Below are 27,908 nucleotides of genomic sequence, written 5' to 3' on the forward strand. Positions count from 1 at the left end.
TTTAAATTTAAGGGTATCTTTCAAAGATCAGCATCCCTATTCTAGTTTCACAACAGTGAGAGCTCAAAGGTCAGGAATGTTGTTGCTTTAAGATTGCCATGACAACATAGAGAAGCTTCCTGTCCTAGACTTTCAGGCCTTACTCAATCAGTTCCTGATTAGGCCTTTAAGTAGCATTTTCTACTGCTCGCAGTTATCAGCCCATTCCTGTTGCTTACTTACCTTGTCATTGTGGCCCTGCATTGGAATCCTAACATCAAAGTTACTGTCCCCTAGTGTATTTCATAGCTACATTATCAAATTATTCTCTGCTTTTGCTCATTTTTATTCTGCTTCCAAGCTGGGAAGTCCCAATTTTACACAAATTAGTTCAAAAACTGCTAATACTATAAAAAATGATTTATGTATACATTTAAAATGAACAATTGGCAGTTGTTCATCTTCCTCAGTAATGTATGATTCATTGCCACTTATAATGTATTCACATCTCATTGGCATATTATCTCAGGTCAGTAATGGAACATGTGGGATATAAATTTGCTCAACACACGGTAATTCTTGTAAAATATAAAAGTATCTAGACATTTCATTTCCTTATATCCATCTAGAAAGGTAAAATTACATAAAGGATTTTTACTATCTGAGCAACTTACTTTCTTATCACAGGAGAGGGAATAACTTGCCGATCAGTGGGGATCAGCTTCATTGGTAATCGGACAGGTGAACGCCATTCTTTTCAATGGAATAACTGGACAGAGCAAATGTGGTATTCAGTTAATTCTTGAACAAAACTGTAGATGAGCTCAGTGGGCAAAATCTTTGGGTGTCTGTTTATTCTGGTCTTGGAAACGCTTCTACAAGCGGTTAGATAATGCACGAATATATGAGGAATTGACAAAACTACCCTTCATGCAACTGTTTTTGCCAACCTCAAAAAATCATATATGTTGAATGTTACCCTATCTAAAGAGTCTGAAATAAGGCTCAAACACCGCACTCCCTGGTTCATGTTTTAAACACCTGGGAATCCATTTCACATCATGTCCTGATGACCTGTACAACCAAAATTTCCAACCTCTACCAAAGGAAATCAAACTCGGCTTGCCTTCATATACCACCTTGCCTCCATTCTGGTTTGGTAGAAAGAGCTTACCTGAGACCTTTTTATCACCCAAAATCCTCTACAGGATGTCCATGCTGCCTGTACACTTACCGCCTACCTTCTTCAAATCCATGCGCAGCATTTTTATAAGATTTATCTGGAGACAAAAATCTGGAGACCCCTCGATTAGCCTGGTCACAGCTCACTAGAAGGTGGTCTTTGGGAGGAATAGGCCTTTCAGACATCCTGAAATATTAAAAAGTGGTTCAACTAGGATGGTGGGTGTACCTCACTGCACCATTGACAATATCCACCTCCGTGAGGCTGGTCAAAAAACTGACATCTTGCCCTCTCGAACCTAGTCTCTTGTTGCCATATTAGTCCTTTAGTAAACTGGAAGACTGTGCCTCATTCTACACGGTGCATTGGCACTTTGGGCTGAGCTTTGATCCCATTCTAGCTCCTATGCTCTCACCTCTTCTTCTAGTAAGACTGATTCTGACTCTGTTGGTTGTGAAATTTAACGCTTCTCAATCTATCTGGTCCAAACTAAAACCTCTTACCCTATGAGATATCTCTTCCAAGGACTCACTGATGGAAGTTGATGATATCCTCAGACTAGTATCAGACCTTCAAGTAATGACTGTTTTAGCGGACAGGCTTCCTGCCATTTAGATCCCCCAATGGACCTGAATGACAGAGAGCTCAACGTAGATGAGAACCTAGCCTAAGAAGGTTAGTCCTTCACCTTCTTACAGTACCATTAGCACCCACTGCCACCCCATTGCAAAGACCTAAATTTGAGAATTCTTAAATTCTAGCTTTCTAATCTCTTGAATACCTGAGTAAATTGCTTGTTACTTGTCCCTCGACACTCCATTGATAAACTCCTGATATGTCGACTGGTTGACATGGCCTCCCAGATCCTAACAAAAGTTTTGTGCTTTTAGTAGGCATAACTTTAAAAACATACACAAATTTACATATTTGGTATCATTGCAAGCATTACAGTACATGCTTTTTGAATAAAGCAGAATTTCTGTCATTTTTCCACCCTCAGAAAATAAATATTAACTAATGTATCCTAAAACGGCCTCACTGAAAACAAAACTCATTCCTTAAAAACCAAGACCTCAAACTGCATTGACCAAACATATGAATGTCTTTGCTTTAACATTGAAACAATGGAAAAAACACTAAAAATTCTGACACACAAACAAGATCCTATCCTTAAAACAGTTAAAATCCTGCAATTTAAAAAAACAGAAAATATAGACATAAAGTACAGAACATATAAAGAGAATACGAGCCATAGTCTTTGAGGAGTGGAAGTCTGCTTTCAACTTTTTCATGAACATTTCTAAACAGATACTAAGGCCGACATGATATTTGGAAAATAAAATGATCTTTTTGATCTCAATTATCTTATTTGCCACTTGTTAAAGGTAAAAAATAATTGCATTCCATATCAAACTGGCAAACTTAACATAAATACTCATTGAAACACTTGTCTACATTGCTTAAATCTCAGTGACTTTTTGCCTCATGTGTTCAATAGATTTGCAGGCAGAAATATGATTAATTTTTCCAGAGTCATTGAGGTCAATCTCATCATAATCATTTTGTTACTAGAAGAACACTTAATACACCAGGTTTAATACTAGCCTGGAAGTAGGAATCTTAAAATATTATTTATGCATGACTGCATGATCGCTAAAAAGGTTTTTTCTTTACTGCTAGTCTTAAAGAGATCAGTTATTATGGAATCTTATCAATAGAACCAGTGGCGTAACTAGGAATGGCGGGGCCCCGTGCCGAACTTTTGACATGCACCCCCCCCTTCCTGACTGACACCGAAGACCTTGATCGACCGACTCCCCCCCCCCCCCCGCGCCACATTCCTGCGCACTCTATTATGCCCCATAGTGGCCCCTGCACACTATGGGGAATAATAGAGCCCCATGAACAATTATAGTGGCCCCTGCACACATGGGGCATAATAGAGCACTCATGAACAATTATTATACTCTGGGCTCTTTTCAGACCCCAGAGTATAATAATCAGAGACCCAGGGGGATACAAGCATAAAAAAAAAGTTACTTACCTGTCTCCGGCTCCGCTGCAGTCTTTGGTGGTGTTGGCCATCTTTAATAATGCACGGATGTCACATGACATTTCATTCCCTCCCTCCATCTGCCCCCAGTTTCATGCACCCCTCATCTCTACCCCCATTTTCATGTCCTTCCCTCCATCTCTGCCCCCAGTATAATGTTCCCCCTCCATCTCTACCCCTAGGTTACTGTTGCTCCTCAATTGCTCCACACCACACACACTCACACACAGACACACACTCTCCATCCTGCATCTCACATCCCCCTCCCCTTCAGTACCTAGCACCACATCTCTCCTTCTCTTCATCTCTTCCAGGACTGCACAGGCTATAAAGACACGCCCACCTAGTCATGTGATGGCTGACATCACACACAGGTCCTTCAACACAAGCTTTCCCCCACTTTTATCGCAGTTAAAACATTTTGTCTGTTATAAGAGCAGGGGAAAGTTTTTTAATAAGTAAAACACCACAGGGAGCTGCGCGGGACAGCAGTATAAATGTGAGACATGCAGGGAGCTATGCCGTTACCAGCTGGAGTAACTCTAGCCGGTAATGGCCTGATACGAAAAAAAAAAACCCCGCAGGGGTAGTGGCTGTCGCCGGGCCCCCTAATGTCCCAGACCCTGTGGCAGCCGCTACCACTGCTACCACGGTAGTTATGCCCCTGAATGGAACCAACATCTTTACTGATTGATATGAACTAAAAACTTCACAATTTTGGTAGGTTTTCTGTAATTGGGCAATCCAAACCTCAGCAAAGTGCACAGGGCGACAGTAGTCATGTGACTGTTGAGGTTAAACAGAGCCCTAAGGAAGGACACAGGACGTCTGCAGTCATGTGACTACTGGGGCTAATCAGAGGCCTTTGGAAGAACACAGGATGTCAGCAGTCACGTGACTGCTGGGGCTAATCAGAGACCTTAGGAAAGTCACACAATGTCAGCAGTCACGTGAGTTGCTGGTGCTAATCAGAGGCCTTAGGTAAGACACAGGACGTCAGCAGTCACATGACTGTCGGGGATAATCAGTGAGAGGGGACAGGACATGACTACCTGTAATGTCCAGTGTCCTTCACTGAGGCTGCTGATTAATTTGAGCAGTCATGTGCAGCAGAGAAAAAAACACCAAAGCAGCAGTTATCCTAAACAACCCCTTTAATATACAGCAGTTCATGCTGCATAGAAAATCACATTCCTGACTGTGTTTTTAACTGTGATATCTTTAATTGCTTTACAGCTAGTACTTAAAGGGGTTGTATGGGATAAATATAACTACACTAATCTAAACACCCTCCCCCTGCCTATTTTTTAAATGACATAATTAACTAAAACTGTATAGTTACCCATATCCCTGGGGTAGTGATGTGACTGCCTCGGGTACATTTTCTGATTAAACAGTGACAATCCATTTCCCTGTTCAGAAATGAAATGTCACTACTACTCCTCCCTCCCCATTCACTCACACTTACCTATCTTCTTTTTATCAAGGCTTCTTTCTATGGGGGATGACTCCTCCTCATTCCTTGATGTCAGATTGCTTGTACACAAAAAAACTGGAGTTCTGGCTGTGCGCTTAATTCAACAATCCAGCCTGAGCAATAGAGATGTAGTGAAGGCTACAGCACAGTGCTGTGACTGCTGCATGCTAGCAGTCACAAAAGAGCATAAGCCAGGGGCAACATGGTGGCTCAGTAATTAGCACTGCAGCCTTGCAGCAATGAAGCCCTGGGTTTGAATACCGCAAAGGAACAACATCTTCAAGGAGTTTGTATGTTCTCCCCGTGTTTGTTTGGATTTCCTCCCATTCTACAAAGACATACTGATAGGAAAAAAATGTACATTGTGATCCCTATATGGAGCTCACAACCTACATAAAAAAAAAGGAGAAGCTGTTCTCCGCAGAAGGAATCCTGGAGAGGAAGAAGACAGGAAAGTGCAATAGGGTAGGGAGTGGGCTAAGTTAGTTGGGAAGGGCTAGCAGTGGGCAGAATAGCTAGGGAGACAGGGAGAGGGTGTAAGAGAGGGAGGGGGATGAGTGAGAGATAGTGTGAGAGCCTACAACTAACAGAATGCATTGCATTAGCTAATACAGCAGGAAGCTACACCAAGTAAACAAATGCAAAAGATGCTAGACACTCCAAGAGAAACCCAGAAATCACTCAAAACATTGCTAAAGGGTATATGGGTGCATTTATTAACCCATTAATATCACTAACACACCTTTTATTTAAAAAAAAAAAAATTGCCAGGAAAACCTCATTAAGTGTTTGCAGCATATGAAAGCTAGGAATCTCAGCCTTCTTGTGAACCTTTTTTCTAGGTGGTACCCAACTGGACATACAGCTATTTGAAGTGATTACCCCCCTTTGGTAAATGCTTCAGCTCTACATGCTGTATTGAGTACATGTGTACAGACAGTCTCTTTGGCAATGCTTAGATAGAGTATTGCTGGGGGAACTTTACAGCCTATTCTCTATAAAAAAGGAAGTTTGATAGGTTAATAAAGTATATTACAAAAATGTTCATAACTAATAAAGAACACCAAACAGCAAATAAAATGGGAGCTACACTAAGCACTACACAGTTCAATTGAAACAAATGGACTTCATATAACGCAGGGATGTGCAGGATCTTTCAGAGTAAGGATCTATCACTTGTAGATGCTCTTTGATCTGGTTAATAGTCCTCAGGGTCCTGAACTAGGCAGATCCCACTTTCAGATCAACTCTCTAAACAATTCAGTTGGAAAACATGTCATCCAGAGAATGAGCTTATGTGGTATTCACTCTTCAAGTTGTCACAGTTGTTCATGTCCAAGGTTAGATTTTATGCTTTATGCTTTTGTGAATTTAGAATACATTATTATATTTATTTATGTAAATGTTTCTGATATTGTACACACTGTGCAAACATAATACAAAACAGAAAGCTTTAAAAGCCTATACTTGAAACACATATAATAAATCAAATTACAATACACTTTATTTTTACTAGCAGAAACAACATGAACTAGAGGACAAATGATCTAAAGGACAATTGGCTGTAGGTAAAAAAGTTCATTTTATATACAGTACTCTATTGAAAATAAAATTGTATAAATCGGTACATGCAGACTTTACGGTTAGCATTGTAATAAAGGGAAATTACAGAAAAGTGGTAAACTGTGTAGCAGATAACCTTGAATATTCTCTTTGTGCAGGATATACAATAGAGGCTTAGATTAAAGTTGACTATGACCAGCAGGGCCACATATAATTTAGCAGGTACTATTATTCTATAGAACTTTACAGACATTGTCAATCTCAGTTCCATATGGGGATCACAATCCACATTCCAAATCAGTGGGGGAAAACCCACAGGGGGACATACAAGCTCTTTGCACATGTTGTCAGATTCGAACCCGGGACTCTAATACTGCAAGGCATCAGTATTAACTACAGAACCATCATTCTGTCCTTGTAACACATCAGCCCTTTCCCCCAAAATAAACATTTTTAAATACAATATGTTATTGTAAAAAATGTAAAGAAACTTATGTTCCAACGAAGGGTTCTGCATGCAAATTACCCTAGTCCGAGTGGTGTAGCTTGCGGAAGGGGGAGGGGGGTTTGCAACAAAGGCGGCAGCAGCCCATTGACTCTAAAGGTGCCCAAACCAGGGCTGCTGCAAAGAGAAGTATAAATTCCAAGGGTATCAGCATCTGCAAGATGCCGATAGAGTTGAAACACATAGTATAAGAGAACACTGCTTGCATCCGCCTGTGCCATTTTTAATTTGCAGCCTGCAAGTCACCATAGCTACTAAAAACTGATGTCTCAGATGCTCCTGCGGCTCCTTCAGTTGTGCCTCCAGGTTATTGTATCAGGGGATTGAAGGTAGGTGAGTATCATTTTTATTATTTATTTTTCACAATTTGAGGGACATTATTAATAAGTTAGTTGTCCTCCTTTTTACAGATGGCAATACTGATTTAATGTGGAGCTTAATAAATTAAGGGGGCATCAGGAAGCAATGAAGGGGTTGTTCAGGACTTTAAAAAAATGTTTGGAGACAGCAGGGGAGGTGACAAGATAACACTGCATTTATATCTACCTGTATCTTCTCCTTTGCTGGGCCGGCCACCTCCGGTCCTGCTCTATATGCATATATATAGCAGCTCCAGCGGTGATGTCATTTTGACAGGATCGGTGCATCAAGTCACCTTAGTATACAGTTGAGAGCAGTGAACAGCTGCAGCAGTGATGTGATGTGACGTCACCACTGCAGCTGCTCTGTGTACATATAGAGTAGCAGAGAAGATATCTGGTCCAGTGCAAGAATGAAGGGGAGGCTGCAGGTAAGTATAAATGCATTTTTATTTTTTACACCTCCTCTGATGCCTGTACACATTTCTTGATCTCCTGGACAGACCCTTTAATAAGTAGGGCATTACCGAGCAATATTTATGCACAGGGGAACAGTATATGAGGGAATTAGAGGGTACTAACCTCTGGGCAGAATTAATTTAAGGTGGCATGTGGGGTATTAATAACTGAGGGGGAGACAGGGGCTTTTATAATTTAAGGGTATGTTCACACTGAGTTTTTGTAGGCAGATTTTGACGCAGAATCCGCCTGCAATATCGCCTCCCATTCATTTCAATGGGAGTCTCCAGCAGTTTTTTCCCGCAAGATACTCTATCTTCCCGTGGATTCTGCGGCTCAGTCAGCCGCATGTCCGCGGCTCGAGACTCACTCCTGATTAGGCCCATTTATCCGGGCCTAATCAAGAGCGGGATGCTGCGACAGGATGCCAATGCACTGCACTGGACGTTTTATAAATGTAAAGATGCACACATGAGCTATTATTAATTTCTAGAGGAATTTTATACTAAATATATCATAATTGGGGGTAGCGGCAGGATGGGTGTGCAGGTGAGGTCAGTGTGGGTCGGATTTCTGGAAAATGATGAGCTAAAGATTTGTGTTGCAAACTTTACCAAGACAAGTCACAACTGTAAGTATGTAACTAAATTTGTCCTGCACTGTATTCATTCAAATAGCCTTTGTCCCCGCTCCGCTGCACTGAACTCCTAGTTACACCTCTGCAGATTATGAACAGTCCTGCCAAGCTGAGCAGCAGTACAAGTCCCAGGTCCTAATGTCTCACTTGTTATCGCGAGATTTGGCACACTGTGACTACACTAGTGTTGTTTACAGCATCATTATAAGAGTTATCAATTGGTAACATACAGCAATTAGCGTAGCTAACGAACTGTAACTATAATAATTATACTGCAGACAGTGCTCATTTAGTCACAAGATCTTGCTCTTTGAGTATTGTGCTGCAACTGAGCATGCTGGGATTGATAAAGAATGAAGTCCAGGACTAGAACAAAGTATTTTGTAAAAAATTTTTTAAAGCATATGCATTAAAACATGATTTACTTTTGGGTATGGGGTTAATAAATAGGTTCTAGCTTCTTATAACTTCCTAGGGCAATATTCATAGTAACATAGTAATATAGTGGATAAGATTGAATAAAGACACAAGCCCATCAAGTCCAACCTGTAGTCCAACCAGGTGATCTAGACAAGACAATAACCACATGAGGCGAATGAAAATTATCTCATCAGAGGAAAAAAATCCCAGCCAACTTCAAATAAGGCAATTGGACTGGAATATGGGCCACTTCCCATCCTAACAATTGTAGTTCATATAACCTGTAATATTTCTACTTTCAACAAACTCATCCAGACCCTTCTTGAACATATAAAAATTATTAGCCACTAGCCTCTTCCCGTGAATATATTCAGCAAATTGCTGTCATCAATAGTTTGCTTGCTCCGGCTTTTCGCCAGCTCTCAGCTGGCCTGCTGCTGAACTGGTTCCTCATGCCGTGCCTGTGATTGTTCTGGTATCTCAGCAGCTCACTATAATGCCATATAATGAGCGTGTTGTTAGCATTGATGATCCGTCTGCTCCTTGCACCATTCCTGTGATTGTCCCAGCATCTCAGCAGCTCACTGAGAGGCTATATAATGAGTGTGTTGTTGATCCCCTTGAGCTCCACTTCAGGAGAAGTCTGTGACTTCTGGCTACCTTCATAGCTCTCGTTTTAGAATTTTGCAGCAAATTAGATTTTCTTTTTCCCCAATTTTAATTTTAATAACGTTACATAGTTACATAGTTACATAGTAGATGAGGTTGGATAAAGACATGAGTCCATCAAGTCCAACCTATAACCCTACAATCCCCTACAGTGTTGATCCAGAGGAAGGCAAAAAACCCCATGAGGCTCATGCCAATTGCCCTATTTCAGGGGGAAAAATTCCTTCCCGGCTCCAAATATGGCAGTCAGTATAAAACCCTGGATCAACGTGTCCTTAAAATCTAGAGACCATAACCCATTATATTTTTCTCTTCAAGAAAGGCATCGAGGCCCACTTTGAACTTGTTCAGTGAATCCGCCATCACCACTTCCTGGGGCAGAGAGTTCCAGAGCCTCGTTGTTCTTACTGTGAAGAATCCCCTTCTATGTTTCTGGTGAAACCTTCTCTCCTCCAGACGTAGAGGATGTCCTCTTGTCACTGTCACTGGCCTAGGAGTAAAAATATCCTTAGAAAGTTCTTTGTATTGTCCCTTCATGTATTTGTACATTGTTATTAGATCTCCCCGTAGACGTCTTTTCTCTAAACTGAATAACCCCAAGTTTGTTAATCTATCGTTGTACTCCAGTCCACCCATTCCCCTAATCATTTTGGTTGCCCGTCTTTGCACTTTTTCAAGTTCACTTATGTCTTTCTTGTATATCGGGGCCCAAAATTGCGCACAATATTCTAAGTGTGGCCGTACCAGTGATTTGTATAGAGGCATAACTATGTCCTTGTCATGAGAATCTAGACCTCTTTTGATGCATCCCATAACTTTATTTGCCTTGGCAGCAGCTGCCTGGCACTGGTCATTAAAGGTAAGCTTGCTGTCCACCAAAATCCCTAAGTCTTTTTCATTGACAGTCTTACCCAGTAATTTACTATTTAGTACATAGTCATACATTTTATTACGTCACCCAAAGTGCATTACTTTACATTTGTCAACATTAAACTTCATTTGCCAAGTCTCTGCCCATGCTTCCAGTTTCCTTAGATCCCCCTGTAATATTCTACTATCCTCCTCATTATTGATTACCCTACAAAGTTTAGTATCATCTGCAAATATAGACACCCTGCTTTGTAAACCCTCTACCAGGTCATTAATAAAGATATTAAACAAGAGAGGACCTAATACTGACCCTTGTGGCACCCCACTGCTGACTGTGGCCCAGTCTGAATATTTACCATTAACAAGTACCCTCTGTTTCCTATCAGTGAGCCAGTTGCTAACCCAAATGCATATGTTTTCCCCCAGTCCCAACATTTTCATTTTGCATACCAACCGTTTATGTGGAACAGTATCAAAAGCCTTTGAAAAGTCCAGGTACACCACGTCTACTGCATTACCCATGTCCAGTCTTGAACTTACCTCCTCATAGAAGCTGATCAGATTAGTCTGACAGGACCGATTCCTCATAAACCCATGCTGATTTGGTGATATAAGATTATTTACATTGAGATACTCCAGGATAGCATCTCTTAGAAAGCCCTCAAATATCTTTCCCACCACAGAAGTTAAACTTACTGGCCTATAGTTTCCAGGTTCCCTTTTACACCCCTTTTTGAAAATTGGCACCACATTTGCTATTCGCCAATCCTGTGGAACAGACCCAGTCATTACTGAATCCTTAAATATTAGATACAAGGGTCTATCTATGACCATGCTTAATTCCCTCAGAACTCGGGGGTGTATACCATCTGGACCGGGCGATTTCTCTATTTTAGTGTTTTGCAGGTGGCGCTGCACTTCTTCCTGGGTTAAGCAGGTGACATTTAATTGAGAGTTTACATTACCCCTAATCATGTTGTTGGCCAATGGATTTTCTTGTGTAAACACTGTAGAGAAGAAGGCATTTAATACTTGTGCTTTTTCCTCATCCTCCTCCACCATTACACCCAGATTATTTTTGAGAGTGCCCACATTGTCAGTTTTTATTCTCTTATTATTTATGTAATTGAAGAATAATTTTGGATTACTTTTACTTTCCTTGGCAATTTTTCTCTCAGCCTCAATCTTCACCTCCTTTATTTGTTTTTTGCACAATTTATTTTTCTCCTTATAGTTTTTTAATGCTGTGTCGCTACTTTCTTGTTTTAGTACTTTAAATGCTTCCTTTTTATCCCTCATTGCATTCTGTATTGTTTTAGTTAGACATATTGGTTTTCTATGATTTCTGGCCCGCTTATTCCCATAGGGTATGTGTTTTCTAGTGCTCTTATTTAGTATATTTTTGAAGATGTCCCATTTAGTTTGTGTTCCTGTCACGTTGAGGACATTGTCCCAGTTTATGCTGCTAAGCTCCTCTCTCAGCTGGTTAAAATTTGCCTTCCTGAAGTTTAGTGTTTTTGTACCCCCTCTAATGAACGTCTTCTTAATGTGTACAAGAAAACTTATTATGTTATGGTCACTATTACCCAGATGTCCCCCAACCTCCACTTTTGATAATGTGTCAGGTTCATTTGTTAAAATTAGGTCTAAAAGTGCCTCTCCTCTTGTTGGGTCCTGCACTAGTTGTGATAGGTAATTGTCTTTTATTACTGACAAAAACCTGTTCCCTTTGATGGATCTGCAGGTTTCTGCCTCCCAGTTGATATCAGGGTAGTTGAAATCCCCCATAATAATGACTTTATTATGCTTTGCGGCCTCATCTATTTGTTTTATTAGTATATTTTCAGCTTCTTCCGTTATATTTGGAGATTTATAACAAACCCCTATCAGTATTTTATTTTTTGTTCCTCCCATAATCTCCACCCATAAGGACTCCACATAATCATTTTCCTCCCAGATGTCCTCACGCAGGACTGGCTTAAGGCCGGTTTTTACGTATAAGCAAACCCCTCCCCCTTTCTTATTTGTACGCTCCTTTCTAAACATACTGTACCCTTGTATATTTATAGCCCAGTCATAGCTAGAGTCCAGCCATGTCTCACTTACCCCCACCATGTCATAATTGTCTTCCAACATCATCACTTCTAGTTCCTCCATCTTGTTAGTAAGACTTCGGGCATTTGTATACATACATTTAATAGATTTATCTTCCCTACTCTTCCACTGCCTACTGACTGCTCTAACCCGACCCCCTGCTCCACCCCCAGTTACAGTATCTAGCCCTCTTTCCATTTCTACACTATCTTGCCCTCTACATCTGTTACCCTCCCCCCCAGTACCTAGTTTAAACACTCCTCCAACCGTCTAGCCATCTTCTCCCCCAGCACAGCTGCACCCTCCCCATTGAGATGCAGCCCATCCCTAGCATAGAACCTGTAGCCCACAGCAAAGTCGGCCCAGTTCTCCAGGTACCCAAACCCCTCCTTCCTACACCAACTCTTGAGCCACTTGTTTACCTCCCTAATCTCCCGCTGCCTTTCCTGTGTGGCTCGTGGAACAGGCAGTATTTCTGTTGACACTTTGTTGTGCTGCGAGATATTTACATGTGCATCGGCTTGTCTCCTTTATCACTGTCATGCCAAGCTAAGACTACATGGGTATGAGGAGATCGGTAAAGATAGCCGTCAGTTCAATAGGTGTCTGAACAGCTACTTATGTACATGGCCTGCATTATATTAATGTTTGTCTGTACCATGCATTGGATGGATAGATTGCACTATATCCCTACAGAATTGTAGAAAAAAACTATGCAAATATGTTCTCCTTGATAGAAAACTGTAGAAAAAAAAAACTATGTAAATATGTTCTCCTTGATAGAAAGCTTATACTGACTTAACTTTAGGAAAGTTCCCCCTATAGATCAATTTCAGTTTTTTAATGCAACCTAGTGACATAGTCTGATATTAAAGCCAGAACATATCGTCCCCATCTATGGTCAACCAGTATTCTGCTTCACACTAATGGGGGTATTTACTATGAAACAGCGGACAACAGAAGAGCCTTCTTTCTTTTGGAGGGGATATTCTGTTTTAGCTTTGATCCCAGATCATGTCGCTAGATTTCTTGAAAACCAAGCATTAAGCTTTTTCAATCAAGGAGAATTTATTTGCAAATTATTTTTACAGATTTTTTTAGCAGAGGATGTGTGACTCTACACACCAAACTAAGGCATGCTAAAGTAGTCTTCTTAATGGAAAAGTGTTACCAGAAAACCAAATTTTATGTTATGTATGTTTTTTATGACTCTGGCCACTAAGCCAAATAATGTTCTACTTCTTGTTTTCTGGAGGAGATCTCTTTGCGGCAAGCACCTCACTTATCAGCACATTAGTGATCACAGCTATTAATTATATGTAGATATAATACAGAATCCAGCGGTAACAATAGGTGAATTTACAGCTTATCCTCCCTTCCCCTCGGTGCTTTGAGCTCTACAGAGGTCACAGAAGATGCCTAGAAAACTCTCCCATAGAAGTCAATAGAGCCATCTTAAAGGTGTTTTCCCACCTCCTTGTTTCAGCTTAGCCTGCAGTGCCTGCTTCTCACATCCTGTATCCCCCCCCCCTCTCCCCCAATAAGCTACCAGTATAGATAGGATCCTTGAGATGGGACAACCCCTTTAAGATCCTATGGGCAGACCAACCATCTTAAGGGTAGAGTTAATATTCTTTTGCCACTTTCTTGTAAAGCTGAAATACATTTTCCCCCAGACACACAGCCTGGTGTAGGGTACCCCTTGTTTATGGGGAGGTGTGTTCCTTGTCACATGAGGCATACCATCCACCAGCTACAGGTTATAGAAGATTGGCGTGAGTAACGCTAATCTTCATAAATCTTCCCGGTTGTGTGTATGGCCTATGGTCCATCTCCAGGAAACAAAAAGACACAGATTATTTTAGGTTTAAGTCACAGGTTATTTGTAGGTTTACAGTGGGAATTAACCCCTTCCCGCCGATGGCATTTTTTGATTTTCGTTTTTCGTTTTTGACTCCCCTCCTTCTAAACCCCATAACTTTTTTATTTCTCCGCTCCCAGAGTCATATGAGGTCTTAATTTTTGCGGGACAATTTTTTCTTCATGATTAGAGATGAGCGAACAGTGTTCTATCGAACACATGTTCGATCGGATATCAGGGTGTTCGCCATGTTCGAATCGAATCGAACACCACGTGGTAAAGTGCGCCAAAATTCGATTCCCCTCCCACCTTCCCTGGCGCCTTTTTTGCACCAATAACAGCGCAGGGGAGGTGGGACAGGAACTACGACACTGGGGGCATTGAAAAAAATTGGAAAAAGTCATTGGCTGCCGAAATCAGGTGACCTCCATTTTAGACGAATAGTGGATTTCAAATCCGGGTCATATGAGAATGTGAACTTTGTGACTATGAGACAGGGATAGCTGTACAGGCAGGGATAGCTAGGGATAACCTTTATTTAGGGGGGAATGTTATTAAAAATAACTTTTTGGGGCTCTATCGGGTGTGTAATTGTGATTTTTGTGAGATAAACTTTTTCCCATAGGGATGCATTGGCCAGCGCTGATTGGCCGAATTCCGTACTCTGGCCAATCAGTGCTGGCCAATGCATTCTATTAGCTTGATGAAGCAGAGTGTGCACAAGGGTTCAAGCGCACCCTCGGCTCTGATGTAGCAGAGCCGAGGCTGCACAAGGGTTCAAGCGCACCCTCGGCTCTGATGTAGGAGAGCCGAGGGTGCACTTGAACCCTTGTGCACCCTCAGCTCTGCTACATCAGAGCCGAGGGTGCGCTTGAACCCTTGTGCACACTCTGCTTCATCAAGCTAATAGAATGCATTGGCCAGCGCTGATTGGCCAATGTATTCTATTAGCCTGATGAAGTAGAGCTGAATGTGTGTGCTAAGCACACACATTCAGCTCTACTTCATCGGGCTAATAGAATGCATTGGCCAGCGCTGATTGGCCAGAGTACGGAACTCGACCAATCAGCGCTGGCTCTGCTGGAGGAGGCGGAGTCTAAGATCGCTCCACACCAGTCTCCATTCAGGTCCGACCTTAGACTCCGCCTCCTCCGGCAGAGCCAGCGCTGATTGGCCGAAGGCTGGCCAATGCATTCCTATGCGAATGCAGAGACTTAGCAGTGCTGAGTCAGTTTTGCTCAACTACACATCTGATGCACACTCGGCACTGCTACATCAGATGTAGCAATCTGATGTAGCAGAGCCGAGGGTGCACTAGAACCCCTGTGCAAACTCAGTTCACGCTAATAGAATGCATTGGCCAGCGCTGATTGGCCAATGCATTCTATTAGCCCGATGAAGTAGAGCTGAATGTGTGTGCTAAGCACACACATTCAGCACTGCTTCATCACGCCAATACAATGCATTAGCCAGTGCTGATTGGCCAGAGTACGGAATTCGGCCAATCAGCGCTGGCTCTGCTGGAGGAGGCGGAGTCTAAGGTCGGACCTGAATGGAGACTGGTGTGGAGCGATCTTAGACTCCGCCTCCTCCAGCAGAGCCAGCGCTGATTGGTCGAGTTCCGTACTCTGGCCAATCAGCGCTGGCCAATGCATTCTATTAGCCCGATGAAGTAGAGTTGAATGTGTGTGCTTAGCACACACATTCAGCTCTACTTCATCAGGCTAATAGAATACATTGGCCAATCAGCGCTGGCCAATGCATTCTATTAGCTTGATGAAGCAGAGTGTGCACAAGGGTTCAAGCGCACCCTCGGCTCTGATGTAGCAGAGCTGAGGGTGCACAAGGGTTCAAGTGCACCCTCGGCTCTCCTACATCAGAGCCGAGGGTGCGCTTGAACCCTTGTGCAGCCTCGGCTCTGCTACATCAGAGCCGAGGGTGCGCTTGAACCCTTGTGCACACTCTGCTTCATCAAGCTAATAGAATGCATTGGCCAGCGCTGATTGGCCAATGTATTCTATTAGCCTGATGAAGTAGAGCTGAATGTGTGTGCTAAGCACACACATTCAGCTCTACTTCATCGGGCTAATAGAATGCATTGGCCAGCGCTGATTGGCCAGAGTACGGAACTCGACCAATCAGCGCTGGCTCTGCTGGAGGAGGCGGAGTCTAAGATCGCTCCACACCAGTCTCCATTCAGGTCCGACCTTAGACTCCGCCTCCTCCGGCAGAGCCAGCGCTGATTGGCCGAAGGCTGGCCAATGCATTCCTATGCGAATGCAGAGACTTAGCAGTGCTGAGTCAGTTTTGCTCAACTACACATCTGATGCACACTCGGCACTGCTACATCAGATGTAGCAATCTGATGTAGCAGAGCCGAGGGTGCACTAGAACCCCTGTGCAAACTCAGTTCACGCTAATAGAATGCATTGGCCAGCGCTGATTGGCCAATGCATTCTATTAGCCCGATGAAGTAGAGCTGAATGTGTGTGCTAAGCACACACATTCAGCACTGCTTCATCACGCCAATACAATGCATTAGCCAGTGCTGATTGGCCAGAGTACGGAATTCGGCCAATCAGCGCTGGCCAATGCATTCTATTAGCCCGATGAAGTAGAGCTGAATGTGTGTGCTAAGCACACACATTCAGCACTGCTTCATCACGCCAATACAATGCATTAGCCAGTGCTGATTGGCCAGAGTACGGAATTCGGCCAATCAGCGCTGGCTCTGCTGGAGGAGGCGGAGTCTAAGATCGCTCCACACCAGTCTCCATTCAGGTCCGACCTTAGACTCCGCCTCCTCCAGCAGAGCCAGCGCTGATTGGCCGAATTCCGTACTCTGGCCAATCAGCACTGGCTAATGCATTGTATTGGCGTGATGAAGCAGTGCTGAATGTGTGTGCTTAGCACACACATTCAGCTCTACTTCATCGGGCTAATAGAATGCATTGGCCAGCGCTGATTGGCCAGAGTACGGAATTCGGCCAATCAGCGCTGGCTCTGCTGGAGGAGGCGGAGTCTAAGATCGCTCCACACCAGTCTCCATTCAGGTCCGACCTTAGACTCCGCCTCCTCCAGCAGAGCCAGCGCTGATTGGCCGAATTCCGTACTCTGGCCAATCAGCACTGGCTAATGCATTGTATTGGCTTGATGAAGCAGTGCTGAATGTGTGTGCTTAGCACACACATTCAGCTCTACTTCATCGGGCTAATAGAATGCATTGGCCAGCGCTGATTGGCCGAATTCCGTACTCTGGCCAATCAGCACTGGCTAATGCATTGTATTGGCGTGATGAAGCAGTGCTGAATGTGTGTGCTTAGCACACACATTCAGCTCTACTTCATCGGGCTAATAGAATGCATTGGCCAATCAGCGCTGGCCAATGCATTCTATTAGCGTGAACTGAGTTTGCACAGGGGTTCTAGTGCACCCTCGGCTCTGCTACATCAGATTGCTACATCTGATGTAGCAGTGCCGAGTGTGCATCAGATGTGTAGTTGAGCAAAACTGACTCAGCACTGCTAAGTCTGCATTCGCATAGGAATGCATTGGCCAGCCTTCGGCCAATCAGCGCTGGCTCTGCCGGAGGAGGCGGAGTCTAAGGTCGGACCTGAATGGAGACTGGTGTGGAGCGATCTTAGACTCCGCCTCCTCCAGCAGAGCCAGCGCTGATTGGTCGAGTTCCGTACTCTGGCCAATCAGCACTGGCCAATGCATTTCTATGGGGAAAAGTTAGCTTGCGAAAATCGCAAACTGACAGGGATTTCCATGAAATAAAGTGACTTTTATGCCCCCAGACATGCTTCCCCTGCTGTCCCAGTGTCATTCCAGGGTGTTGGTATCATTTCCTGGGGTGTCATAGTGGACTTGGTGACCCTCCAGACACAAATTTGGGTTTCCCCCTTAACGAGTTTATGTTCCCCATAGACTATAATGGGGTTCGAAACCCATTCGAACACTCGAACAGTGAGCGGCTGTTCGAATCGAATTTCGAACCTCGAACATTTTAGTGTTCGCTCATCTCTATTCATGATGCCTCCATTAATTATTCTATATAATGTACTGGGAAGCAGGAAAAAAATTCAGAATGGGGTGGATTTGAAGAAAAAATGCATTTCTGCGACTTTCTTACGGGCTTTGGTTTTACGGCGTTCACTGTGCAGCCGAAATGACATGTCCCCTGTATTCTGTGTTTCGGTACGGTTCCAGGGATACCAAATTTATATGGTTTTATTTACATTTTGACCCCTAAAAAAAATTCCAAAACGGTGTTAAAAAATTTTTTTTCTAAAAGTCGCCATATTCCGACGGCCGTAACTTTTTTATACATAGGTGTACGGGGATGCATAGGGCGTCTTTTTTTGCGGGGCCGGGTGTACTTTTTAGTTCTACCATTTTCGGGAAATGTTATTGCTTTGATCACTTTTTATTCAAATTTTTATCAGAATTAAAACAGTGTAAAAACGGCGGTTTGGCACTTTTGACTATTTTTCCTGCTACGGCGTTTACCGAACAGGAAAAATATTTTAATAGATTTGTAGAGCGGGCGATTTCGGACGCGGGGATACCTAACATGTATATGTTTCACAGTTTTTAACTACTTTTATATGTGTTCTAGGGAAAGGGGGGTGATTTGAACTTTTAATACTTTTTATATTTTTTTATTTTTTTTTTATTTTTTTTTTGCATTTATTAGACCCCCTAGGGGTGTTGAACCCCAGGGGGTCTGATCACTAATGCAATGCATTACAATGCTAATGCATTGCAATGCATTGCAAAAAATCATCATCTCTTTTGCAGGCTGTATACACCAGCCTGCAAAAGAGAGAATTTGCAGACTGGCTGGGAGCCCTTAACAAGGCTCTCGGCTGTCATGGCAACGGGGGGGTCGGCCCTGGAGCATGCTCCAGGAGCCGGCGATCCTTGCCAAAATGGCGGCGCCCATGCGCCGGGAAGATGGCGCCTCCGGCGCCTTTGACAGCAGCGCCGGAGGGGTTAATGCCGATCGGTGCTCCGGGGACCGATCGGAGGCATCAGAGCCGGTTGTCTACTGCTTAAAGCAGTAGACACCCGGCGGCTATGACGGCCGCCCGGCTCCCGGGCGGTCGCCATAGTTACAGACCCGACACGCGCCGTACTATTACGGCGCATGTCGGGAAGGGGTTAAAGATTATTATTATTTTTTATTTTTTTTTAAATATAGGCAATAACATGAAAAATTTGAAACAAAATAACCAAAAAAATCCTAAAAATATGTTCAACATAAAAATGTTTTGTAAACAATTGGTCATTTTCTAGCAACACATTACCTTTAAGGAGATATGGCACTTAGGGTTGAGCGATTGGGATCGGAAAAGATCGGATTCCGATCGACGATCGAGTAAATTTCACGATTGCAATCGGAATTCCAATCACAATCGCAATCGGAATTCCAATCCTGATCTTTTCCAGCGGGATCGAGGTCAGAGGTTATCTCAAGATCGGTTCAACCCTAAGGGTGCATTCAGACTACGTAACGCCGGGCGTGTATGAGAGCCGTACACGCCGGCATTACGGCAGACTGCCGAACACTTCCCATTCACTTCAATGGGAGCGCTCGTAAACGCCGCTGTTACGAGCGCTCCCATTGAAGTGAATGGGAAGTGTTCGGCAGTCTGCCGTAATGCCGGCGTGTACGGCTCTCATACACGCCCGGCGTTACGTAGTCTGAATGCACCCTAAAAGTGACTTTTCCCATAGAGAAGCATTGACTAGGGTTGAGGATTGAGATCGGAAAAGATCAGATTCCGATCGGCGATCAAGCAAATTTCACGATGAGGATCGGCTGGAAAATAATCGGAAATCGGATTATAAAAGCAATCCTGAACTCTCAAGATCGGCTCAACCCTAACAGCACGCCTTCTGAAGGAGACAAAAGACATGGCTACCTTTTTTGAGTGATAATGTTGTGTCTGTTCAAGTTGTGTCTGGTACTGCAGCTCATCTCCAATGAAGCAATACCATACACAACCAGTGGACAGATGTGTGGAGGGGGGGGGGCAATATTCTTCTAATCCTGTACACCCCCTTTAATGACTTCTTGACCACAATCACGTTCTGAGTAAATTCTGCATATAATAAAATAATTGGTATACCACCACTAACTACTTTATATTCCAGGTCTGTTCTCCGCCTATGAACTTTGGCTTTCTATATTTAACAGACCAGCCTTAATTACATGAAAACTTGATTAAAAATTCTCACATTTGATCCAGGACTTAACGCAGAGAATGAGAAATTTCTGACATGCTGCGTTTTCTCCAGATACATAGACCATTAGCCTTGAATTACCTTAATTAATTTGCTACAACCGCATCCCCAGGAGAACAGATCCAAAACCTAATTTCTCTGTGGGCATGGAAAGAGCCAAGCTTTTCTGGTTTGTAATTCACATTTCTTTGACCACGATTATATTTACAGCTACATTTTTAATTTCTGCTCTTACATTGTAATTTGTGTACTATAATCAAAGCATCCCTGAGCTACGGCTATCAAAACAAGGCAAAACAAGCCAAGACTGGTTAAATGGAAGTAGTCCTTAAGGTGAATTAAAGGCAGACAGAGAAAAAATGTGCATGAGATACAGCTAAGCAGGGCAACAGCACACGATACGCTGTGAGATTCTGAGCAGCACGTTTTTCTGAATATTTATAGGCACTAAACTGAATTTTTACGGCGTTGGCTGCTTTTTAGCTGTCCTGGCTGGTGGGTAACTTGTTGTGATCTACGATAGCAGCATAGTAGATAAGATATAACTAAGCCTTACACACATGCTGGCAGCACAGCCTGCACCAAGCGACCTGCACTGCAGATATTAAACCAGCAGCATGGAAGTTATTGCTGCGGGTTTCAACTATGGCCTTCAATCTTTGCAATGTAGTTTGAAACCTGCAGGAGAATTCAATAGAAACCTGCACATAAGCCAAAGCAAAAACCATCAGAGTTTTTTTTTTTTTTTTTTTTTTTTTTGCCATGGTAGCTTACAGAGGAACACTCTGCAGCATTTCTCTGGCAGAAATTCTGTGGCCCCAGTCGAAACGTTTTTTTTTTTTTTTTTTTTTATGTAGATTGTGAGCCCCACATAGAGCTCACAATGTACATTTTTCCCTATCAGTATGTCTTTTTTGGAATATGGGATGGAAATCCATGCAAACACGGGGAGAACATACAAACTCCTTGTAGATGGTTTTTTGCCCTTGGCGGGATTTGAACACCAGGACTCCAGCGCTGCAAGGCTGCAGTGCTAACCACTGAGCCACCGTGTGGCCCTCTAAACGGATTTCTTAAAATAGAAGATATTCCTATATTACTAAACTATTCCATTATCTGATTGGTGGGATCTCATCGATCCGATAGCTAGGACCATTCATTGATTTTCATCACACCTTATTTATTTGACTGGAGCTGTGCTACAGTTCCCTACACAAGGCCAGCATGAAAGCCTAAAGAATCGTAGTCGTTTGATGGGTTCGGTGGATCATGTAATTTGTATGGGCGGTCACCATCCTTGTTTTAGTGCCTGATGTTGGTGGATTTCAACTGCCCACTTCCTTTTTTGTTGAAGGGATGAACCAGTTTAGGGTCAGTTCACATGTGCACCATCCGCGCGGGTTTTGACATAGAGAGAGACGCGGCGAACCGCGTCTCTCTCTGGTCAAAACCCGCCTGCCGCGACCATCGCGGTCACGGCTTTCCCCTCCTATGTCGGCTCAAATGAATGAGCCAGTTTCCACCTGAAGATAGGACATGTTGCTTCTTTTCTCCGCTAGCAGCAGCTCGCCGCTAGCGGAAAACAGAAGCCCGGCGGTCTGCATAGACCACCATTGTAAAGGGGCGGATTTTGAAGCGAAATCCGCTGTCAAAATCCGTCCCTTTGCCCACGTGTGAACGAGCCCTAAGTCTGGTAACAGCTTTCTCCCCTCTGACACTTTATTACACATGCGCTATTTGGCTGAACGCCTATGAGTACAGCTGTGTCAATCAAGATTGCTGTTACATGAAGAATTGTTCAACTGAGCTATCTTATGTGCAGGACAAAACCAGTCGTAATGCTATGTAAAACAATAATAGATGACAATACTAGATCAGGTCCATGAACATAAAAAAAAAATATCCTGACATCCTCATCTGTGAGGATATAGGGACAAAACTCCAAGCAATTTTCCGTTAGAGAGGACCTTTCATGTCCTCAGGCACATGCGGTTTATACCACTAGAAAGCTGACAGCGTGCTGAATTCAGCGCACTATTGGCTTTCCAATTATGTACCCCGGGGCTGGAGATATGAGTGCTGTTATAACCCACTGTTGGAAGGGTGTTTCTGAGTACTGGGGGGGGGAGGCGTTCTGCACAGTTGAGCGTCATCACTGGGCGGTAAGGAACACCCCCTCTGACAGTACAGGACTACGGATGAATACTGTCAGGTGGGGCATTCTTCACAGCCCAGCTAGACTGTCAGGAACGCCCTTATGACGGTGGGCAGACATTGGTAACAGCTCCGATATCTCCAGCTCTGGAGCACATAACGGGCAAGCAGACAGTGAGCTGAATTCAGCGCACTGTTGGCTTTCTAGTGGTATATAAAACCGCATGTGCATGAGGACATGAAAGGTCCTCTTTAAGAGGTTGTTTGGTCTTGATAATCACTTTTTACATGAGGAATGGTAGCTCATGCCCAGCAACTGATATTGCTAGGCAAAACTGTGGGTGGACAAACATTGTTATTTTATGGCGCCCATACATAATTATACATTGCCCTGCTGAATAGAGATGAGCAAGTACTATTCAAAACGGCAGTTGCAAATAGCACGCTCCCATAGGAATGAATGGACGCAGCCGGGGCCAGCGTCCGGCCGCTTAAATCCCTGCGCGCCGGCCACTCCCATTCATTCCTATGGGAGCATGTGATTCGAAACTGCCATTTCAAATAGTACTCGCTCATCTCTACTGCTGAGTCCTTTAGAATGGAAACCACTCTTTGCAGTAATTCTCGCCCTGGATAATATACGGGAGCCTTGAGTGGTGGATCATCCTATATGTCCCATATAAATCAAATAAACAAGGTCGATCAAATTGAAACAAACCTTTTAGTTTTCTTTCAAATATATCATTTTTCTTAACAACTCCTCCCTAAAGCAGAACATAACGAAAAAAAGTTCAAATGTGAGGATATGGTCCATCTGAAAGGAGGGTGTCTTGTGGGAGAGCATATGGTAACTGACAAATCCTACTGAACGCCTCGTAAAACCTTCCTAAATGGTGAAAGCCTTTCAATCGCTCGACTGGCTAATCTATGAAAAAAATTGCAAGAGGTCACTTTGTTGAATGTTGACGAATATAAGCAACAAATCACATATGTTTATCCCAGATGCTCAAACAAGAAGCCTCTCTTAGGTCTAAGCCTTTCCCTGTCAATGTGATGTACACAATCTGCATACAATGGACAAAGCTAATTAATTAAGAAAAATAAATAGAGCGCTTTGTACAATATGGAGAAATGATGGTGTTATGAAAACAGATGAAAAAGCCAACAAGAGCAGATTATGTTGTAGATTAATATGTTTATACAGATCTTATCTCTGCGTTGGGAAATCACAGAAATCACAAACTAGTGATGTGTTCATCAGTCATAATAACATTGAGGATGATCGAATTCAACAAAGGACGTTTCATTTGGCAATGACATGGCCGACAACTGTAGACTTGATCAGCCAACATTCAGGTGCTTTGGATAGACATTGAAAAAATTTAGGGTACATAAAAATTTGCAAGTAAATGGAAAAATATACAATTTTGTTGCCTTGTTTGAATACATTGTATACCATGCTGTAGTACACCTTATTATATTACGAGGTCCTAAGTGTTTCCAGACCATAAGTAAACCCTTCATTTATCAAACAATTAAATTCACAATTGTTACACAACATCTCCTTTAAACGGAGTCATAACATTACATGAATTTCTGCTGAACCTTGCAGTATGACCAGTCCACTTTGTAATAAGGTGTAATCCCCAAATTGCAGATGTCAGGGGAAAGAAGGGTCAGACGTGTTACATTTTAACATGTTCTGTACTTCTGGCCTTGAGGGATCTAGGACACTGCCAGAAGTGCTTGGTAGTGAATTATTTGCAGTGACTACTTTCCTATTAGGTAAAAGGAAAATGTTCGTTGTTGTACCGTGTTAGCCAGTGGGTTGGAAATATAAAAAACACGAAAACTTGGTGATCTTCAGTAGTTGATACCTTTTTAATGGCTAACTGATAATGATGACATATGGCTAACGTTTCGGAGCGCAAAAGGCTCCTTTGTCAAAGCAAATTTAAAAATATTTCTGAAGGATGCATATATATATATATATATATATACAGAGCAGGCAAAAGGGTGTTAGATTTCAGGAGGAGACACTAGAGTGTGGGCTTAATGCATCACAGGGTTTCATGTCTTTTTACAGTAATGTGTGAACTGATAAGGACCTGTAAGTGTTTACATTGTCTCTACCAATTACCACATTGTCTCTACCAAATGTCTCTACCAAGTGTTTTCATGGTCTCACCAATTACTAACAACCCCCCCCCTCCTCCTGAAATCTAACACCCTTTGTGCCTGCTCTGTATATATATATATATATATATATATATATATATATATATATATATATATATATATATGCATCCTTCAGAAATGTTTTTAAATTTGCTTTGACAAAGGAGCCTTTTGCACTCCGAAACGTTAGCCATATGTCATCATTATGAGTTAGCCATTAAAAAGGTATCAACTACTGAAGATCACCAAGTTTTCGTGTTTTTTATATTACTTTCCTATTAAGAACACATTCATATCCATCTTACAACTATGTAAAGTGCATAGCCAGCTTAAAGGGGTTGTGCAAGGACATCAAGAATATAGCTCATTTCTCCTTCTCAGGAAGTGACATGTTACATGGTCGCATGTAAAAGCCAAATCTCCACCCCATTATAATGAATGAGAATGAGGTGCAGCATGGCCATGTGACCAACATACATGAGTTTTCAGAGAGTCCTGGATTTCAGGTGATGTTATGTGTGGGCTTTTCTTTGCATCCCGAACAATTTTCCAGGCAGTTGTGACCAAAACCTTGCTTGGTCTACATGACCGTGGTTTCGTTTTACAGAGCCCCTGAGTTTCCATTTGTTAATCCCAGTTTGATCACTGCTGACTGGCATTATCAATTCCTTGGATATTGTTTCCTGTTTTATACAGTTCAACCACCTTTTCCTGTAGATCCAATTCTTTTGCTTTCCCCATGACTCTCAATCCAGAAACATCAGTGGCTGGAGGAAAGATGCAACAGTCTGTCTGGATCCCAGAAACCCACTCAGCTTTTATGCAGACACGATGATGACAAGCAAACAGGTCACAGGCGAGGATGTTACCTTTAGTAGTCATTTAAACCACTTTGTGTCAACTTCTGGGCATGTTATCACAGGGTCATTTTGATGTTTTTGGTTGTCATTATGATTTAAAGAGAAAACACAGAAGTTTGACAATAAATGGCTTCACCCAACCACTAACCAAGAGTGGAGGAAAAGTGTTTGTGTTATCATTCATATTCTCAGCAGTGCTGACTGTGTGCTGAACCCTGCTGCATCACAGTCAGCTCTGCTGCATCTCAGATAGAGCAGAGTTCAGTGCAGAGTCAGCACTGCTACATCTGAGATGCAACAGGGTTCAGCACACAGTCAGCTCTGCTGCATCTCAGATAGAGCAGAGTTCAGCGCACAGTCAGCACTGCTACATCTGAGATGCAACAGGGTTCAGCACACAGTCAGCTCTGCTGCATTTCAGGTGTAGCAAAGCTCAGCGCACGGCCAGCTCTGCTACATCTGAAATCGGACCACAATGGAGAGTGCTGTGGTTCGATCTTAGACTCCTCCTCCTCTGGCAGAACCAGCGTTGATTGGCTGAATGCTGTACATTGTATGGCATTCGGCCAATCAACGCATTCCTATGAGAAAAAGTCAGCTCCCGCATAACGCAAGCTGACAGGGATCCCGACGAGATAGAGCTCCAAAGAGCTGGGTGAGTGACATTCCCACCTAAATAAAGGTAATCTCTAGCTAACCCTGCCAGTACATCTATCCCTGTCTCACAGTCACATAGTTCACAGTCTCATATGACCCGGACATTAAATCCACTATTCGTATAAAGTGGAGGTCACCTGATTTAGCCAGCCAATTACTTTTTCCGATTTTTTTTCGATGCCTATGTTGTTGTAGTTCCTGTCCCACTTCCCCTGCACAGTTATTGGTGCAAAAAAAGCGCCAGGGAAGGTGGGAGGGGATACGAATTTTTAGTGCATTTGCCGCATGCTATTCGATTGGAATCGAATATCTCGAGCAGCCTGATATTCGATCGAATATCAATTTGATCGAACACCATTCATTTATCTCTAATCAAAACAGCATCCATTCTTCTAAGTACATTTACAGACAGTTTTTGAAGGAACTGGGCAGGTAGGTTGTTCCTACCATCTTTGATAACTAAGCACAGATCTTCAGTGGATGTAGGCTTACTCCAATCCTTCTGTCTTTTTATGCCATCCCAGCCAGACACAATGATATTAATGGCACCAATGTCTCCAGAACCCGGGCACATACCAGGAGTTCAGTGCACTGTCGGCTTTCTAGCAGTACATAATACCACACATTGATGAGGACATGAAAGGTCCTCTTTAAGGATAGGTTAGCAATATTTGCTTTAATGTGGTATAAGATTTGTACTCCAGTTTTATGGTACCAATTGAATGAGAATTATGGCAAATATAGATTAGCAAATTTCCCCCAATGTTTTTGTTTTTTTGCTTACAAAAATGCAGTTTTTGTATGGCAATATATTGAAGTATCCCTATTAATAAACAGCAGGGGAGAGCAAAGTTGTACTGTATTGGTATGGCCCGACCGTGATATATTTGGTTGAAACATAGACATTCCCAATGACTGCATGAAATTACCAAGTACAATGTTATCAATGGCGCATTTGACAGTGTTATGATGTGTGTTTCAGGCTTGCTGCCAATTCACAGTTTTCAGCCTATTTTTTCTGCAAAAACAAGATAACACACTAAGCTAAGCTTGGCTGCTTCTTTGTACTACACTGAAACCTTTGACAAATTCTTTAATTAGAGTTATTTTCTGATAAATAATTAGGAAACGCATTAAATATTTTAATACAGAGGATGGAGAATAGTACTCATAATGTGCAGGTGCCTCTTTGCATCCATTGAGTACACTTTACATACAGCCTAGCGTGTGTGCTTTTTGCTGTGACCACATGGAAATCTTTACATAATCCTTTTGCTGCTTTTTTTTTCTCCATTATTGAAGATATAACTGTGTCTTTGTCAGCAAACACATTCATTAGAAGTATCATGCTGCCACGGTTAAAAAAAAAAGCAATAGTGCTTTAAGTAGACATAATAAACAAGAGAGAGAGAAATAAGAAATGGGATAAAAAAAAAATAACATTAAAAATCCATAAAAATCCATTACTACAGTAAAGTGATGCAAAAGTAAGCAAAATACTAATACAGTAAATATCCGATAATTGTGAACAGCATCAAATCATATTTAACCCCTTAGCGCTATTTCACGTACATGCACGTCAGGGAATGTGGTTAGTTCCCGCATTCCCACGTGCCTGTACGTTATGGAGACCGCATGGGCTCAGAAGCAGAGCCCATGCGATCACCATGAGAGCCGG

This window comes from Leptodactylus fuscus, chromosome 7, assembly GCF_031893055.1.
Source record: "Leptodactylus fuscus isolate aLepFus1 chromosome 7, aLepFus1.hap2, whole genome shotgun sequence".
Classification (NCBI taxonomy): Eukaryota; Metazoa; Chordata; class Amphibia; order Anura; family Leptodactylidae; genus Leptodactylus; species Leptodactylus fuscus.